The sequence below is a fragment of the Schistocerca gregaria genome, chromosome X, assembly GCF_023897955.1.
Source record: "Schistocerca gregaria isolate iqSchGreg1 chromosome X, iqSchGreg1.2, whole genome shotgun sequence".
NCBI lineage: Eukaryota > Metazoa > Arthropoda > Insecta > Orthoptera > Acrididae > Schistocerca > Schistocerca gregaria.
Genome location: NC_064931.1, coordinates 388270722 through 388289993, shown reverse-complemented (window position 1 = coordinate 388289993; position 19272 = coordinate 388270722). Strand labels below are relative to the sequence as shown.

At 43.9% G+C, this 19272-nt stretch overlaps 1 protein-coding gene across 3 annotated transcripts in view; it reads left to right on the top strand.

Moving 5' to 3' along the window:
• Positions 1-19272, top strand: part of LOC126298774 (1-acyl-sn-glycerol-3-phosphate acyltransferase alpha-like) — a 588589-nt gene that overhangs the window by 337401 nt on the left and 231916 nt on the right. For all 3 annotated transcript variants that reach the window (XM_049990225.1, XM_049990226.1, XM_049990227.1), the window contains one exon: positions 3729-3804. The gene's annotated coding sequence lies outside the window, so the exon portion shown is untranslated. The remainder of the gene's footprint in view (positions 1-3728; positions 3805-19272) is intronic.

The following is a 19272-nucleotide window of genomic DNA, read 5'->3' as shown; positions in this document are numbered from 1 at the left end:
CGATTAGGTAGCGACGCAAGCAGAAGGCTAGCCACTTCACGAGTAAAACAAGGCATGTGTTTGACGCATGAGACAAAAGCAAATCTTCTAACTTAATACTCGGTACATGATTAAAACAAATCCATTCGTCCATGTTTATATAGGCCTAAAAGATTTGTGAGCAAATGGAAGAATCGTGAGGCAGTGTGTATGTCTGCCTAATTTTCATTTAATGTATCTCAGAGTACATGATGGTATTTCAAATTTTTCCGTGCGGATATTCATCGCTGAAATTGGTAAACTCTTGTCTCTTTCCATCCCCACATAATGCATTTTAAGTGTGTGTCGATCTTATAACATTTTCTTATGCTGGCAAAACACGTCATTCTGTACACACTTTTAGGAACTCTATACCACGGGAAATAGGAAAAATATCAGTACTTAGGTACTCTACTGAAACTGCAGAAAGTAATTCAAAATAGTTAACTGAATATTCACACGATAATTATAATTTACAGAAATGTGAATAGCCAAGACTACAGAGCCAAGTGCGGGTCGCCAGTCGGAAGTACGTAGACTTAGGGTTCCGTACACATGTTAAAACACATCGTGTAGCATGAGTTGTCAACTCAGGAACCATTAAAAGTATAGAATATAACGTTTAAAAAAGCCTGGATAGAGCAGAATTCGAACTCACGATATTTTTTTTATTTTTTTTTTTCACTTTGTTCGTTGTTGATCATTGTGTTAGGTCGTTGCGGACGTCACACATCTGTTGAAGTTCGTTTTGTTGATCCTTCCACTCAGTTTTTTTTTTTTTTCTTCCGAACACGCTGAGCTACCGTGCCGGCATCCTTCGGTTTACAAAGTTAAAACGCTGCCCCTGTGCTACACGGCCACACTAGTGACACTGAGCTGTTCATTTACTTTTTTTTCATGGGCCTTACTAAAGATATTTCACAGGGGAGAATTACTTACTTCACAAAGAAAGGAATAATTTATTGGTTTCCATAAGCCGCCTTTACGATTACCACCTTCACGGTTGACTTTCACTGTCCATTGTTTACGCGTTTCTTCATTTCTTGGGTAAACGAGCATCATACTGTACATCCATCTTCACTTCGGTTTTTGCACCCAACAGAGGAGCAACCAGGCATTCCTTTTGACTGTCCTTGATGATTCATATTATTAGTGACACTCAGTAAATCACTTTAAATAAAAATTTTGACTCTAAAATTGCTATGAAGTTGTAAAAGTATCGTCACAGTTACGACCAACAGAGTGACTGTAGGGTAATTTACGTAAATAGAACCGACAGAGAACATGCAAAAGTCCCTCAATACCTACCGTATTACAACCTGTACATAATTGTACAGCCGGCCGCGGTGGCCGTGCGGTTCTGGCGCTACAGTCCGAAACCGCGGGGCTGCTACGGTCGCAGGTTCGAATCCTGCCTCGGGCATGGGTATGTGTGATGTCCTTAGGTTAGTTAGGTTTAAGTAGTTCTAAGTTCTAGGGGACTTATGACCTAAGATGTTGAGTCCCATAGTGCTCAGAGCCATTTGAACCATAATTGTACAATGGAATTGGCGTTCGAAGCGTTGAAGAGAACCAATAGTACATAATCACACACGGTATCTATTTATACTCGTACCAAGTTAGCGCCAGTTTGGTAAAAACATGGCGACCTCGGCTCTCAGCCAATCAGCGATGCTATCACCATTGGCCACTCTCTCCCTCTATATAGGCTCTCTAACTAATCAGTATGAAAGAAAGCATGGAGTATAGTGTAGTCAGTAGAGAAGCAGGAACAGCAGGATAGGCTGGTCAAGACGGCTTAGTGACTTCGAACGTGGACTAGTCGTTGGATGTCACCTGACTAACAAATCCGTCAGGGACATTGCAACCATTTCTGTCTACAAGGTGAGTGTTGGTTATGTGGCTGTGAAGTAGAAACGCAAAGGAACAACCACAGCTAAACCAAGGCCACGCAGACCTCATGTACTGGCGGACAGGGGCCGTCGAATATTCCGGACGGTAGTTACAAAACATCGCACAGAAATCAGCGGAAGGGATCTCTTGTGAGTTCCAAAATCCTAGCAGCAGTACATCTGGCACAATAACTGTGTATGGGGGGACAATGGGCGAGCAGCTCCTAATAAGACACACATTTCATCAGTCGATGCTATAAGCGACGCTTGAGATGATGTAAAGACCGGCGCCACTTGACAGTGAATGACTCGAAACGAGTAGTTTGCAGTAATTAACGAATCTATACCTCGCGGCTGTACGATGGAAGGTCCTGGGTTAGGTAAATGCCATCATGTGTAGAGCCAACAGTGAAGACGGGGGAGATGATGTTACGGTACGGGGTATTCTTCATCGTTATGATGTGATCCCCTTATTGCGCTTAAGGAAAAGCTAAATGCGGAAGGATATAGATTTTACAGCATTGTATAGTTGAGGAACAGTTCAGAGACGATGATTGTATAGCTGTCGTAAAGTAGCATGTGTGAGGCAATGATTATGGATAGGCTTGCCCAGAGTTCCGACCACAACAAATGGCACCTTTGGAAAGAATTAAAACGTCTCCTTCTCTCCAGACCCCAGCGTCCAACTTCGCTATCTCCTCTGGCTTTGGCTGTTGAAGAAGAATGGGCAGCCATTCCTCCATTGACATTCAGACACGTCATTTAAAGTGTCGCTAGCAAAGTTCGAGTCTCATATTACTGTGCACCGTTACGTATCCGGATACTTTTGATCAAATATTATGCAAGTCCGGAGAGTCTGAAACTGGAACGACCACATAAAACTAGTTATAGGAAATCCTGATGCCAGACTGAGGTTAATTTAGGGAGCGCGAAAGCATCACGAAGATATCATCCAACTCAAGTGACAGATAATAGCCGGCCGTTGTGACCGAGCGGTTCTACGCGATGCAGTCCGGAACCGCGCTGCTGCTACGGTCGCAGGTTCGAATCCTGCCTCGGGCATGGATGTGTGTGATGTCCTTAGGTTAGTTAGGTTTAAGTAGTTCTAAGTTCTAGGGGAATGATAACCTCAGATGTTAAGTCTTATAGTGCTTAGAGCCATTCGAACCATTTTTACGGTAATTATTTGTTGGTGTCGGGAATTTTTTTATGGTCAGTGTACATCCAAGCATGTATTACATTTCATGCTTACTTGAAGTTTATTGCATGCGACTACACAGCAGCCGGCCATGGTCGCCGAGCGGTTCTAGGCGCTGGTACATACACCGCCAGAATTTCACGTTGAATCGGTTTGCTATTGGGGCGTTTTACTCAGAAGAATCTTTCTGTACCACGTTCTTCAACTTCGGAAGGCATTTCCATTTGCCGCTCCATTTCACACACGAGCTGTGATGTACTCGTACCTCTTATCCAAAACGCAGCAGAACTTTGTTTTCAGAAACCAGCACATGTACTGTCTTGTACAATGCATATCTCTTGTAGCGCACTTGTCTTAGCGTAGGATGGCATGTTTCACTTACTTTGCTAGGTACCCGTGTATACATTTATGGCAGGTTTTAGGCCCTTGACGAACTGGAAGTTAATCAGACAGTTGCCGGTATTGTTACTCACGTGAATTATCTGAGTAGGTTCCAGTTCTGACAAAAATTTAAATTTTCTACTGTTGTTAAAGTTCTGACACAAATTTAAATTTTCTACAGTTTTTATGGTCTATAATTGTAAAACTGTGATTTTCATAAACAACATTCTTTTTTTCAGGTTTACATCGTCGGTTGATGTGCTGGAACTACAATTATTACGGGTACTTCAGAGTCGTTACGACCCTTTTCGAAAGGTTTGTACCAATTTATGTGCTATAAAGTGTTCTATGACATACTTGAGCACATGTAAACGTAGAAAACAAGTACATTATTTCATGTTACTTTTAATCGAAAATCCTGCTATTCAAGCAATGGAAAATCATATATAACGGTAAATATGTATTGCTTACACGATATTGCATCGAGCTGCCGGATCTAATTTTCTACCATTCTTTATGCTTTGGCGAGCAACACTCGCTAGAAGCACCATAGTCGATGCCTGGAATCTCTAACAATGACACAGACGCTCTACCCACTGCTTTGTTTCTGCTGTAAAATGCTCCAAAAATTCCTGAGAACTTCGCTTTTGAATTTCCTTTTGGTCTGCGTTCTACGAATGTGGCATCTGTTATGTGCAAAGCTTTCTCACTGTTAATAATCCACGAAAATGTGCGTAATATTTCCTGTAGTGCACGTGTGGCGCGAAACGGTAAATACTGCTTATCACCTTTTCCCATTGTTTTCACCAGTGTCTAGATTTTAGGGACGTTTTGTTACGTGGATAATTTCCAAAATAAATACGGGCAGTTTAACCTCCACTGTACATTTTTAACTGGTGAAACCGAAGGAGCAGATTAATTATAAGACGCCATCAATTTCGGATAAATTTCCATTGGCAATGAATCTTACAAAACGAAAAAAATTCCGGGAATACTATATTCCGTTGTTCCATGTCTACGAAACATGGCACCACTATTTAAGAAGGGCTAAAAATAAAACTATTACACATATCAAGTTGACACTTGATGCAAGGATTGCGTTATACACACTCTTGTGGTTGTCGTAGTTTATGTACTATACAGGTATACAATATGTACCAAAATAACCGTAATAACCGTATTTATAATACAACGTTATGGGTTTACCTTGACATTTTATATATTTACAAGAGTGTTACCGAGCGAGGTGGCGCAGTGGTTAGCACACTGGACTCGTATTCGGGAGGACGACGGTTCAATCCCGTCTCCGGCCATCCTGATTTAGGTTTTCCGTGATTTCCCTAAATCGCTTCAGGCAAATGCCGGGATGGTTCCTTTGAAAGGGCACGGCCGACTTCCTTCCCTGTCCTTCCCTAATCCGATGAGACCGATGACCTCGCTGTATGGTCTCCTTCCCCGAAACAACCAACCAACCAACCACGAGTGTTAAATATGGAGCGAATTTTGAGAACAATGGATTCCCTTCGAAATTAAAAATGGCTTAACCACTCACAAATGTGTGTTTACATGTCATCGTAAGGACGTGTCTTAATAGTAGTAGGGTAGTAGTAGTAGTAGAAGTAGCAGCAGCTTTATTCAACCTTGGATCACTTTGGCAAGGATACTGGAAATATCATAGTACTTCAGTTTAGGAACAACAAAGTAATGTGATTCATATATACAGGCATTTACATACTTACAGGTCTAATTTGACGAGGATGGGACAGGTAGTCGGTCGTGGCCTTATAGTAGCAACCACTGCGATATTTGACTTAAGTAATTTTGGGAAACCAAGGAAAACCTAAACCAGAACGACTGATTGAATACTGGAGCCTTTATCCTTCCGAATTCAGTGCCTCTCTGTTATAAACAGCACTACTTCATTCGGTTGATCCATATCGTACAATACTGTTTTACAAAGACGTTATTTAATAATGTAAAAGGCTATTACTACACTGTTCATTCCTTTTTTCCTACCAGTCACCGCACACGATATGTTCACGTAGTATTTCACAATGTTACAAAACATACACTATCAGCTGACATCAAAACCATAGCGACGAGTTTTGTTTAAAAATGTAACCAATGCTGCCAACGATGAACATAGAGCGCACGCTACGCTCCACGCGTATCTATTGCTACAACCTTTTGATTTCGTTTTCATTCGCCGGCGTCGCCAACTCACGTTGTAGCGTGACATCTACATGGGAGGAGATTTTAGTATACCTAGAAGTCCAAAATATGCCAGCGGCCTTGCCGCAGTAATAACAATGATTCTCGTCAGATCAGCGAAGTTAGCGCTGCCGGGCTGGGTTGGCACGTACATGGGTCACCGTTCAGGTCTGCCGAGTGTTGTTGGCAAGCGGAGTGCACTCAGCGCGAGTCCTACGAGAAAGACAGGCCGCGGCGCGTATGTCACGAAGGTAGGCCTGCGCTCGCTTGCTCGCTCACTTCAGCAAACCACGTTTCTGCACCTTTTAACTCGTAACTAGACCTTCTACTGTATCTTCTACTGGAATCCGCTATTATGGAGTCTTGCTGTAATTAGTCCTACAGTGATCGGAAGTCCATAGGCCTACTTATAATTTGTTACGGCTGTACTGGTGTACAATAAAATTAAAATCATGCCAGAATGATTATCAGTTGCTTAAGGCACCACTTCTTGCATGAAATGAGGACTGTTAAACCGAAGAGACTAAATGCTATAAACAAGCCGTTATACCATTTATATCGAGTATTGATCTTAAATTAAATTTTTCCGGAGTGGCCGAGCGGTTCTAGGCGCTACAGTCTGGAACCGCGTGGCCGCTACGGTCTCAGGTTCGAATCCTGCCTCGGGCATGGATATGTGTAATGTCCTTAGGGTAGTTAGGTTTAAGTAGTTCTAAGTTCTATGGGACTGATGACCAAAGAAGTTAACTCCCATAGTGCGCAGAGACATTTGAAACATTTTTTTTAATTAAATTTTGTTGTAGTAATGTTAATCAGTAAGACTTCATATAAGCAGCTTCCAATAGAAGCTGCAGTTCTCGCTAGTACGTACACGCCCAGCTGTGAGTCAACAGGCTTAGAAACGCATTTTGTCTGCTGAGCTGAGCGAGCGAGTGCAGGCCTACGTTTGTGACGCACACGCCGCGGCCTGTCTTTCTCGTGGCTCTCGACTCACCTGTTGTGACGTCACTCGAGGAGCTACTTGTTTGAGAAGTAGTGGCACCGGTCCCGAATACTGACAACTGCCGGGAGAGAGCTGCACTGACCACATGCCCCTCCGTACCTGCACCCGCTGAGGCCTAAGCATGACAAGCCGGCCGGTCGGTTCCGTTTGGCCTTCAAGGCCTGTTCGGACGGTTTTTGGTAGTCCAAAATGTAAGGTCACTTAATTAAATTGATGTGCGATGTTTTGTTTAGCAAAGAAGTTGGTACTTGGTATCTGCTAAAATATGCGGTACGATTTACTGTGTATTCCGGTGAGGAAAATCCGACAACGGTATTCGTTACGCCCGGAAGAGGCTTTGGATGCTTTCAATTCTGAGGTAATTCCTTTCAGTTTATAATTATTCATTTTCACTGAGATGGCACTGATTGTTAGGTATCATGTGGGCACAGCCAGCCAGATAACAGATCCGAAGAGTTTCCCTAGAACCAGTGACCTACTTTCCTTCAAGAACATCCATTTAGGATGGAAATAGAAAGTTGTGCCAGTAACGTTAGCACGTACTTCCTGGCTCGGATCGTGTCCCTGTATAGGACGCAGTAGGATCACACAGTGTCGCTTTTGTCGGTTTTCTGGAGGTGGCAGAACGTAAAATCTGCGTCGAGAAGTCAGTGTAAACTACAGTGGATATCGTGGTAGGCGCCATGATGGCAGAAGGCTTGTACTAAGAGCTGAGTCACTCAAAGGAGTAGTAAGAACCTCTAGTACACACTGATGAGCCAAAACCTAGGTCGGATTGAGGAAGGACATCTTGCCTGTACAGAGGCGGGCTGCTAGATCTGTTACTATTGCGTTCGAACAACACGTGAGTGTTGTGAAGATGCTTCGGGAGCTCGAGTGGGGATCCCTGGAGGGAGGGCGATGTTTTATTCGAGAAGCGCTTTTGAGAGGATTTAGAGAACCAGTACTTGAGGCTAACTGCCCAACGATTACGCTTCTACCAACATACATTGCGCGGAAGGACCGCGAAGATAAGATACGAGAAATTAGGGTTCACGCAAACACATATAGATAGTCGTTTTTCCCTCACTTTATTTACGAGTGGAACGGGGGAGGGAATGACTAGTAGTGGTACATGGTACCCTCCGCCACGCACAGTACGGTGGCTTGCGGAGTATCTATGTAGATGTAGATGTAGACCACCGCTCACCGCGAGGCTAAACGCTCCTTGTGGTATTGCGGACACGTGACGCAGTAAGGAAAGAATGTAAGCGAAGCCGAGGCGAATGGGCAGTCATTCCAGCGAAGATAGGGCCGCAAATGCAGAAATCCAATGATACGAGGTGCTATCCAAAATTTTCGGGACTGGTGCTGCCCTCTGTTGAAAACCTTACCTTTCGACTAATGGTCACAATCACCCTCGAAGTAGGGCCCATTCGCACGTACACACCGGTCCGAGGGCTTCAGCCACTGATCAGACGTTTTCTGGAAGTCCTGTTCTTTGAAGGTCTTTATCACTGCCAGCGGTGCTTCTTGAATCCTCTCTAGAGTGTCGAACCGACGGCCTTTCAACTTGAATTTCAGTTTTGGAAATAGTGCGAAATCGCAAGGTGGCAAATCTGGCGAATACGGTGGATGGCGTACAACCGCCATGTTGTTTTTTGCCAAAATGGTCCTGGTGAGCAAGGACGTGTAACGCGGTGCATTGTCGTGATGCAGCAGCCAGTCCCCTTGATGCCAAAGTTCGGACCGTCGTCGCCGCACGTTTTCACGGAGCCGTCGCATAACGTCACAGTAGTACGCGGAATTCACCGTTTCGTTGAGTGGAACGAATTCTTTGTGCACAATTCCCTTAGTATCAAAGAAAACGATTCCGTGATTTCCCTAAATCGTTTCAGGCAAATACCGGGATGGTTCCTTTGAAAGGCCACGGCCGATTTCCTTCCCCATCCTTCCCTCACCCGAGCTTGCGCTCCGTCTCTAAAGACCTCGTTGTCGACGGGACGTTAAACACTAACCTCCTCCTCCTCCTCCTTCTCCTCCTCCTCAAAGAAAACGATGATCATGCTCTTCACTTTGCTCTTCAGCTGTTTAGCTTTTCTGGGTTTTGGTGAGCCCGGGCATGTCACTCAATCACACGCGTACGGCTCATGCTCTGTCCCCCAAACACTTGTTGAATCATCGCAAGGGTCTCTGCACCACTTTCCCCGAGATTCACACAGAATTTGATACACACGCGCTGTTCTGTTTGCGCATCCATCGTAAAATCGCCACACACCAAACACAGGGTACTACGGAAATCACTGTGGACGCGCAACACGTCCTCCCAGCTGAATGCCACTCTGCACACTGACTCATCAGATACGCAACTCCCGCCCCCTAGCGGTGCAACGATCTACTACTCCTACTTTCCATATGGCAGCACCAGTCCCGGGAATTTTGCATTCAACCTCGTATAAGAAGTTTTCAAAAAGGGCAAATTTTTGTGGCGCTGCGGCTGGAAACGAGAATCCCTGAAATGGCAAAGCTGGTCGCCTGTTGGCGTAGTGCTGTCGTGAGCACCTATGGAAAGTGGTTGAAGGATGGTGAAATAACGAGTAGACCGTATGGTACTGAATGACCACGTCGGAGGCAATGCAGGATAGACAGCGGCCTGTGGCAGATCTACTACGGGAGTACAATGCTGGTGCAATAGAAACGTGTCGCCTGTCGAATGAATCTCATTTCTTGTTACACCAGGTCGATGGTTGGGACCTTACACGCCCTCATCTAGGCAAATGACTGCACGAAACATTCACTGCGCCACAATGCAGGCCGGTAAGGGGAAAATTATGCTAAGGGGTACATTGCGTTGGGCTTCCATGTGAACTGTGGTGGTAGTCGAAGACATCATGATAGCATTGTACTACGAGAACATTATTGCGGGCCACTTGCATCACTTCATGTTTGAAATCTCTCAAAAATGGGTCAAATGGCTCTGAGCACTATGGGACTTAACATCTATGGTCATCAGTCCCCTAGAACTTCGAACTACTTAACCCTAACTAACATAAGGACATCACACAACACCCAGCCATCACGAGGCAGAGAAAATCCCTGACCCCGCTGGGAATCGAACCAGGGAACCCGGGCGTGGGAAGCGAGAACGCTACCGCACGACCACGAGATGCGGGCGAAGTCTCTCCCTACGGCGATGACGCATTCCAGTAGGATAACTGTCCATAGTACAAGGTCAGAATCGTGTACAGTAGTTTTAGGAGCATTGGGTAGTGAACTCACATTGATATCTTGGTTATAAAATGTGCCTGATCTGTACCCACTGGGACACATATCGGACGAAAGCTGCGTGCCTGTAAACCACCATTCCGTAATTTGCAGGAATTGCTTCACTTGTGTGTAGACATCAGGTGCCACATACTTCTGGAATTCTGTCAAGGACTTGTAAAATCCATGCCAAGCAGAATCTCTCTTGTACTGTGTCTGAAAAGTGGAACAACACGCTATTAAGTAGGTGATCATAAGGTTTTGGCTCATCGGTGTACACTGATGTGTATAACAGGGTAGTGCATTGGTAGAGCTGACATTTCTAAAATGGTTCAAGTGGCTCTGAGCACTATGGGATTTAACTTCTGAGGTCATCAGTCCCTTAGAACTTAAAACTACTTAAATCTACCTAACCTAAGGACATCACACACATCCATGCCCGAGGCAGGATTCGAACCTGCGACCGTAGCAGTCACACGGTTCCAGACTGTAGCGCCTAGCACCGCTCGGCCACTCCGGCCGGCTGACATTTGTACTCAGATGGTTCGTATCAAAAGGTTTAAGACGTGACTATGGCGTCACGACGGGATTTAACAGACTTTGAACGCGGAATGGTAGCTCGAGCTAGATCCATGGCACATTCCATTTCGGAAATCGTTAGGGAATTCAATACTCCGAGATCCGCAGTCTCAACAGTGTGCCGAGTATACTAAATTTCAGGCATTACCTCAAGCACGGACTAAGCAGTCGCCGACAGCGTTCACGTAACGACCGAGAGCAGCAGCGTTTACGTAAAGTTATCAGTGCTAACAGGCAAGCAACACTGCGTGAACTAACCGCAGAAATCGGAGTAGGACGTACGACGAATGCATCCGTTAGGACAGTGTACCTAATTTGGCGTTAACGGTCTATGGTAGTAGATGATTGACGCGAGTGGCTTTGCTAACAACATGACATCGTCTGCAGCGCTTACCTGGGCTCGTAAACATATCAGTTGGACCCTAGAAGACTGGAAAACCGTGGCCTGGGCAGGTGAGTCCTGCTTTCAGTTGATAAGAGCTGATAGTATGGTTCAAGTGTGGCGTACATCTCACAAAGCCATGGACCCAAGTTGTCAACGAGGCCCTGTGCAATCTGGTGGTGGCTCCATAATTGTGTTTCCCATGTTTACATGGAATGGACTGGGTCCTCTGGTCCAACTGAACCGATGATTGACTGGAAATGTTTTGTGTTCAGCTACTTGGAGACCATTTGCAGCCATCCATGGACTTGATGTTCCCAAACAACGATAGAATTTTTATGGATGACAATGCGCCATATCACCAGGCCACAGTTATTCGCGATTGGTTTGAATAACGTTTTGGACAATTCAAGCAACTGATTTGGCCATCCAGATCGCCCGATGTGAATCTGTCGAACATTTATGGGATATAAGTGAAAGCTCAGTTCGTGCACAAAATCCTGCACCGGCTACACATTCACAATTACGGACGGCTATTAAGGCAGCTTGGTTCAGTATTTCTGCAGGGAACTTCCAACGATTTGTTGAGACCATGCCACGTCGAGTTGCTGCACTACGTCATGCGAACGGAGGTGCGACACGATATTAGGAGGTCTCGCATGACTTTTTCCACCTTAATTTATATCAAAACGTTTTTCATTCGCGATGTGTTTACCTTCGCGATTTCCGCAATATGAAGATGAACCTGTGAAAAGGTGATCCACACTCCCAGCCGTATGGCTTGGAAACAGGGGTTCACTGCCTCTTCTCTGCCCTGACCAGGCCTAACCAAGGCATCGAATTCGTTTCTTACTGCAGGTGTGGTTCGAGCTTCATCTCTCCCTGACAGCCACGTGTGTTAGCTCGCCATCTCTTGATTCGGTCGCTGCTCCGGCCCTAACTGTGAGGGCCGGGACCAGGTGAATACTAGGCTGGTTCATAAGGGCAAAGTTCCACGATTTAAAAACATCTGAAAAAGTTCACACACTTGGTCATCACGAAGCTAACAGCGATCCAATGTCTGAGGATACCTGGAAACCAAAATCTTTGATCGTGAATTTGCTTTATTCAGCTCAAGACGTTTACAATCAAGGACTGGCTTGTTTTCTACGTATTATTAATAATGTTACATAGAAATATCTTTGATAGACTCAAACGATTGTTAAAACGTAATCACCAGAATCCAGATATGGCGATAACAATTTTTGCCCATGGAGCATGTGGCGTCACAAAGAGATACACGCAGAGAAAGCAGTTTGATGTAAGTGTCCATAGCCACCGCGAGTTTATCGAAAGAACTCTGCATAAGCTGTTCTTTTATTTTGAAATAAAGACATTATTTATCAGATAGCTAATTCCAGTTATCAACCTACACCACACTAAAGCTGTCATGTATATATCGACATGAACCATTATGTATTTCTCGTATCAGTTTGGGATGGGCTAATTAACATATGATAGCGAAGTCCGTACATAAAATGAAAAACCAGGACTCTTACGAGCGTTTCAGCACTGTGCCACCATCCATCAAACACTGAAATACTTTAGTATAACTATTAAAATGCATGTCAACGAACTTAACAGCAGTCGTGTTGTTCACTTCGTTGATATGCATCCCATGTGATTTTAAGACACTGATCACGCCGTCGGTGTTTTGATGTCAGTAGTGAAAACGACCGGAAAACCTAGGAAGACACACAGATTCGCATGTGAGGGATTCGTCCCACAAATCAAAAGGGACGGCACATATCGCCCACGAATTTAGTGATCAGCGTTTATTGTCCTTTTCTTCTCTGAAACGTATTTACGGAGATTTGTTGCACGTTATCCAGTGTAACCAACCGAATACCTTGCGGTATCGACGGCGTCTTTGCCGACAACACAAAGCACGCCCCTCGCCGCACACGGCTATTCGTCAGGCAGCACTGTTAAACCTCCCGCCAACGGGCTCGCTCTTCCATTGCTCGTTATCTCCGATGTGGTCACCACGCACAGATCCCACCAAAGGACGCGGAACTGACACGACCTCACTGGCTGCCACTCTGATTGGCGGGCGCATCTTTTTAAGCAAGAACTTCGCCCAGACTCGGTGTATCTGTAGACTTACCAACTTTTGAACGTAAGACTGCTTTGAGGAAAACACATACACATAAATCTGTGCTGCAAAGCATTAATACTATCAGTGACGTATCGGTGTGTATCAGCATTCAAGAGTCTTTGTTTTTTTATCAAGAAAAGACTTTATGAGGAAGGTAACAAGACAGACTTAAACAGTTATTGTCCACTTGCCTTACTGACATCTTTTTCCAAAATATCCGAAAAAGTAATGCACTCAAGAGTAGCTGCACACTTAAGTGGAAACAGATTACCTAAGCATATCACATTTAGGATTCCTGAAAGGTTGTTCGATTGAGATTGCTAGTTATACATTCACTCATCAAATAGTACAGGCCTTAAATAATAATATTTCGCCAATTGGTATTTTTGTGATCTCTCAGAGGCCTCCGATTGTGTAGATCATGAAACTTTCTCAGAAAAACTCAAATTCTGTGAAACTGATAGCTTTAAACGCAGCTGGTTTGAATCGTACTTGACAAACAGAATGCAAAAGGTTGTGCTGAATAATTCAGACAATGTCAGAAAAGTAGAAAATTTTAGTGACTGTGGTAAAACCACAAGGGAGTCTCACAGGGTTCAATGTTGGGCCCACTTCTTTTTCTTATGTATGTGAATGACTTTCCTCTTAACATTCGACGAGCAAAGCTTGTACTCTTTGCAGACGGTACTAGTGTGACAATAAATCCCATTAGACAGAAAGCAACCGAAGAATTAGTAAATGGTATCTCCCAAAGAATATTAAGTTCTCTGAAAATGAACTCTCTATAAATTTTTTAAAAAAAGCAACTACATTAAGTCCTGTACAGTAAATAGTCACACTAACAATTGATGCTGCACATGAACAGGAGTCAGTAAGTAGGGTAGAATGCTCCAAATTTTTGGGTATACATACTGATGGAAACCTGAACTGGAAGAAGCATGTTACTGAGCTTCTCAGCCAACTACGTTCAGCTACTATTGTTCTTAATTGCTAATCTTATACACAAATTATCAACCTGCTGACATATTTCCCATATTTCCACTCAGTAATGTCGTACGGAATAATTTTCTGTGGTAACTCATTACTTAGAAAGAAAGTACTGATTGCGGAAAACGAGCAGTAAAAATTATATGTGGTGTTCACCACGGACGTCATATAGGCACCTCTTCAAGGAGCTAGGCATTTTAACGGAGCCGTAAAAACATACTCTCGCTAATAAAACTCGTTATAAATAATCCATCACAATTTGAGAAGAGGAGTGATGTACACATCGACTACACTGGAGGGAAAAATGACTTTTATTACCCATTGTTAATGCTGTCAGTGGTTCGTAGAGGAGTTCAATATGCAGCAATAAAGTTTTTGATCATTTGCCCAATAATTCAAAATGTCTGACAAGTAGCGAAACAAGTTTTAAATCTGATGTAAAATAATTTCCCCTGGATAACTCCTATTCCATTGACAAATTTCTACTTAAAAACTGGCAGCCAGTAAAAAAAAAACCTAGTCATTTATATCTCAGTAATTGGGTGTACATATTTTAAATAAAATTATTATTGTGTTATCTTTTTGTAGATTCCTGATTTTCTTTATAAGCCACCTCAGCTACCAACACATCAGCCTTAATCACATGTAGACAACTGCGAGGTAATTCTACCGGCAGAATTTCAAAAAGTGTGTTCCAGTAGTATTGTCAGAAACTTTCTTTAAACGTATGAACGCTACTTACGTAGGTTTGCCTTTCTCTAACCTATCTTCTAAGAAAAGTCGTAGGGCCAGAATTGTTTTTAAACTTTTCGAAATTAATCATTGCAAAATATAATTATTGTGGCTTTAACAATTTTACCTTATGTTAAAGTCTACTTCAATAAGTAACGCAATTTAGACTGCTCAGAACCGAACGCCACGAGGGATTATCCGAGCGGTCTCAGGCGCTGAAGTCATGGACTGTGCGGCTGGTCCCGGCGGAGGTTCGAGTCCTCCGTCGGGCATGGGTGTGTGTTTGTCCTTAAGATAATTTAGGTTAAGTATTGTGTAAGCTTAGGGACTGATGACCTTAGCAGTTAAGTCCCATAAGATTTCACACACACACAGAACCGAACACACCTTTCTCATGAACTTTGTCTCCTAGTATTGCAATACTAACTACTTTGAGATCGAAACAAACGAGGTAACGCAGTTACAACCCTGTTTCCAACAATTCATGGTAGAACATAACAGATAAATCTACACATCAAATAGTTACGCATTACATTTGCATACTGAAAGTGAACAAATCTTAACGGAACACTGGATTTAAGTTGCATTTTTTAAACGATTTTGTGATACCTACGGCTGACATTTCTTTATTTCATGTACGATTGTACAATTTCAGCCTTACACCATTTGCAAAAACAAGAACTGTTGGAAACTTGTTACTATGTTTTTATAAGTTAACTATCTTTATCATACTAAATCGGTTGACTTCCGGAAATGTGAGTTCGCTGCTTCTGGGTAAATAAATATTATTACGTATTCCCCATTTGGTAACTATAATGACGAACTGTTGAGTGCTTATACTTTGCTTAAGATGAAGATCAGCTGCTGAAGATCGTCAGCTATCTCTAGTATTCTAGGACAAGTGTTGCAAACCGAGCGAGGTCGTGCGTGGTTAGCCGGACGCTGTGGCCGAGCGGTTCTAGGTGGTTCAATCTGGAGCCACAGTGCTGCTACGGTCGCAGGTTCGAATCCTGCCTCGGGCATGGATGTGTGCGATGTCCTTAGGTTAGTTAGTTTTAAGTAGTTCTAAGTCTATGGGGGTGATGACCTCAGATGTTAAGTCCCATAGTACTTAAAGCCATTTGAACCATTTTGGTGCGTGATTAGCACATTGAACTCGCATTTGGTAGGATGACATCCTGAATAAAGTTCCCATGATTTCCTTGACTCGCTTCAGGCAAATGCCAGGATGGTTCCTTTCAAACGACAGAGCCGATTGACTTCCCCATCCTCCACTAGTCCGAGCTTCTGCTCCGTCTCTAATGACCTTGTTGTCGACGGGACGTTAAACGCTAATCTCCCTTCCTTCCATTCCTTTCTTTCTACATGTTCTGACACTCAATAGAGACGGGCAAAACCGTCTTTCTCAGGTGTCGTATCAGGACAGCTCACTCACTCGAATGAACTAACTCTTTTCCATGTCACCACTCACCGTTCACTTACTGAAATAACTGAAAGGAAGGCGTTTTGTTCAAAATGGCTGTGAGCACTATGGGACTTAACTTCTGTGGTCATCAGCCTCTAGAACTTAGAACTACTTAAACCTAACTAACCTAAGTACATCACACACATCCATGCCACAGGCAGGATTCGAACCTGCGACCGTAGCGGTCGCGCGGTTCCAGACTGCAGGGCCTAGAATCGCTCGGCCACCTCGGCCGGCGAAGGCGCTTTGTCTTTTCTGTATTTTTACCTTATTTTAACCTGTTCTGAAATGATATAAAAATATGATGAAAAATTTTCGGTTGTATCCCTCCTAATTTTGAAATTTCCGTAGAGTCCTACAGTTCTACCTCTGTAAGGTTTGAAACTATAACAGATAAATTGAGAACACTTTTTCAGTTTGAGAAATTATGAAACAAAATTCATCCTTGCATTTTTTCACAATTTTAGGGAACACAAAATATAATATAAAAACTAAATCATAATTGAATTGAATTTTCTACCTCCTCAAATTATCTGCTGTTGTCGTTCACAATTAACATGACAATATATGTGTCTAAGAGGAAGGAAATGACCAGTATTATGATGCATAAACTAAATTTGACCACAGTCAATAAAATTCTTTTGTGTATGCGAGCGCATTGTAGATGTATAATATTTTCCGACGTTTCGGCCATTGTTGCAAATGGCCTTCTTCAGGGTATTTTTGCTAAACGCTGAACGAGAGAAACTTTAATTCTTATATTCTGGCGAAATAGTCTGTCAGTCCAATTTGAAAGGGTATTGAGGATCAGGAGGAGGGGTGTTAGACGTCCTTTATTGGTGGTAGCATTATTTCTTGTCATTGGTGGAACTAGACATTCTTGATTGATGTTTGCTTAATTGGTTGCCACAATGGAAATATAAGGATGAGAAACGGGCGGAAATTATGACGTAGCGCTGTCTACTTGCTGCCTAGTGCCGTCTGAGGCGTGCCACTAGTGTGTGTACCTAGGTCACTTTGGCCTTTCGCGCGCCTGTGTGTGTGTTGTTTCGCAAGAGCTGCCGTCCCGTAACGCTGTTACTGCTGGCAGCCAAGACGCTGGAAGTCTGTCCATCCTCTCTGTTCGTCTCCTCGATGCGCTGGTACCACGTTATGAACTTATCTGTGTTGTGACGTCATTTCCTAGAAATGTTTGGTACATGCCTTCTGCGACTCCTTTCATTAAATGTAAGATTTTATAGGCTTGTGTGATGCTGGGATTCACAATGCTGCAAAGGACCAAGACATTCTGTGTGTATTACTGTGTCGTTTCGCCACGAATTTGGGCCTTTACTTCAGTTGTTTTTCTGCTAAACGGACTTTCTGTTGATTGCCACCAAATGTTGTCTTCAGTTCGAACTTGCCATAGCTGTAGAGCTTCTCTTCGTTGTTTTTCAACCATTGCTGACCTGTGACGTCCAAGTAAAACGTACACGTGTACCAAATATACCATGTCATCCTACCTGTAGTATTTGGCGACTCAGTCGAATCCTTTCAGCCACTTCGGCAGGTCCTTACCAGAACCTCTGGAAAACACTGATGGATGCGTGATGTTCAGCTGACTTACTACTGAGTTGGAATTCATTGGGTCTTCTAAATATATGGACCATGCGGACGATGTACTGACCGTGTAGGCGCCAAATGGCTCTAAGCACTATGGGACTTAACATCTGACGTCATCAGTCCCTTAGACTTAGAACTATTTAAACCTAACTAACCTAAGGACATCACACATATCCAAGCCCGAGGCAGGATTCGAACCTGCGACCGTAGCGATCGCACGGTTCTGGACTGAAGCGCCTAGAACAGCTGCGGGCTGTAGGCGACAACTTTTACGTTGCCTAATTGGAGCCACTGTGATGTAATCTTCAAGTACCTGGCGTCTCCACCAAACAATGTAACGTCGACACCACAATCAAGTCCACATCCGAAGGCATGGTCCTCAAAGAACCATTACACTAGGAACTGACACCAACGTACAGCCAGAACAGAACTGAACTCCTCGACGGAGATTGCATCTATTTATACGTTCATAGAATATTCCAGAATTCTGGTATTTATGGAAACATCAAATATTCTAGAATATAAATACATGAGATGTTTCAGGAACATTCCAGAAACGATAAATACACTGCAAGAAAAAATAGTACACCTGGAAAGACGACATAGATTTTGATCCGATGATGGAACAGTAAATGTACTGATAACGGTTTCGGCGTCGTCATCCAACAGATAGCGTAGTGACATAGCTACCAGAACGGCACCTGCATCTACCCTTTAATAGGAAATGCTCGCATCCAGAAGGATCAGTGTGTTGTGGAAGTGTGAAGCAAGCTGGCAACCATGTCACGGAGATGCATACGCCTTCCTACAGCCACCTTAACGAGTTTGAAAGGGGTCAGGTTGTGGACTTCCGAGTGGCGGGTTGGTCCTGTCGGAGATTTGCCACTCAATATGGACGTGCTGCGCCAGTTGTGCAACGATAGTCACGTGAACATTCTCACACCCATAGACGAGGTTCTGGACGCCCGCCAGGATCATCCTGTTTGTAAGGGAAGCAGTGACAGATCGTACAAGTACCACAGCACAGAAAAGAGGGCTTGTGAGCCCAGACGTGTCAGCACGAGCTGTTGCGAACCGGTTATTAGCAGTGGGACTACGGGCACACACACCTCTAGCCTCTGTTCCACTCACGCCACAGCATAGACATGCACGGCTCGACTGATACCGTCAGAGCATCACTCGGAAGATGGAATGGGATGGTGCGCCGTGGTCTTCAGCGATGAAAGCAGATTCTACCTGCACACAAATGCTGGTCGTTCGCGCACATAGGTTGACGTGGTGAGCGCTGTCTTGTAGAGTACATTTGTCCGTTCTTGCAACAGGAACGTGATGTGTTTTTCCATCAGGGTAAGGCTCCTCCACAAAATATACATAACCTTGCAGTATCCGAAAACCGGTTCATTGCGTCGGCCCTTTGTAACTGGTTCCGTGGATGTGTCGAC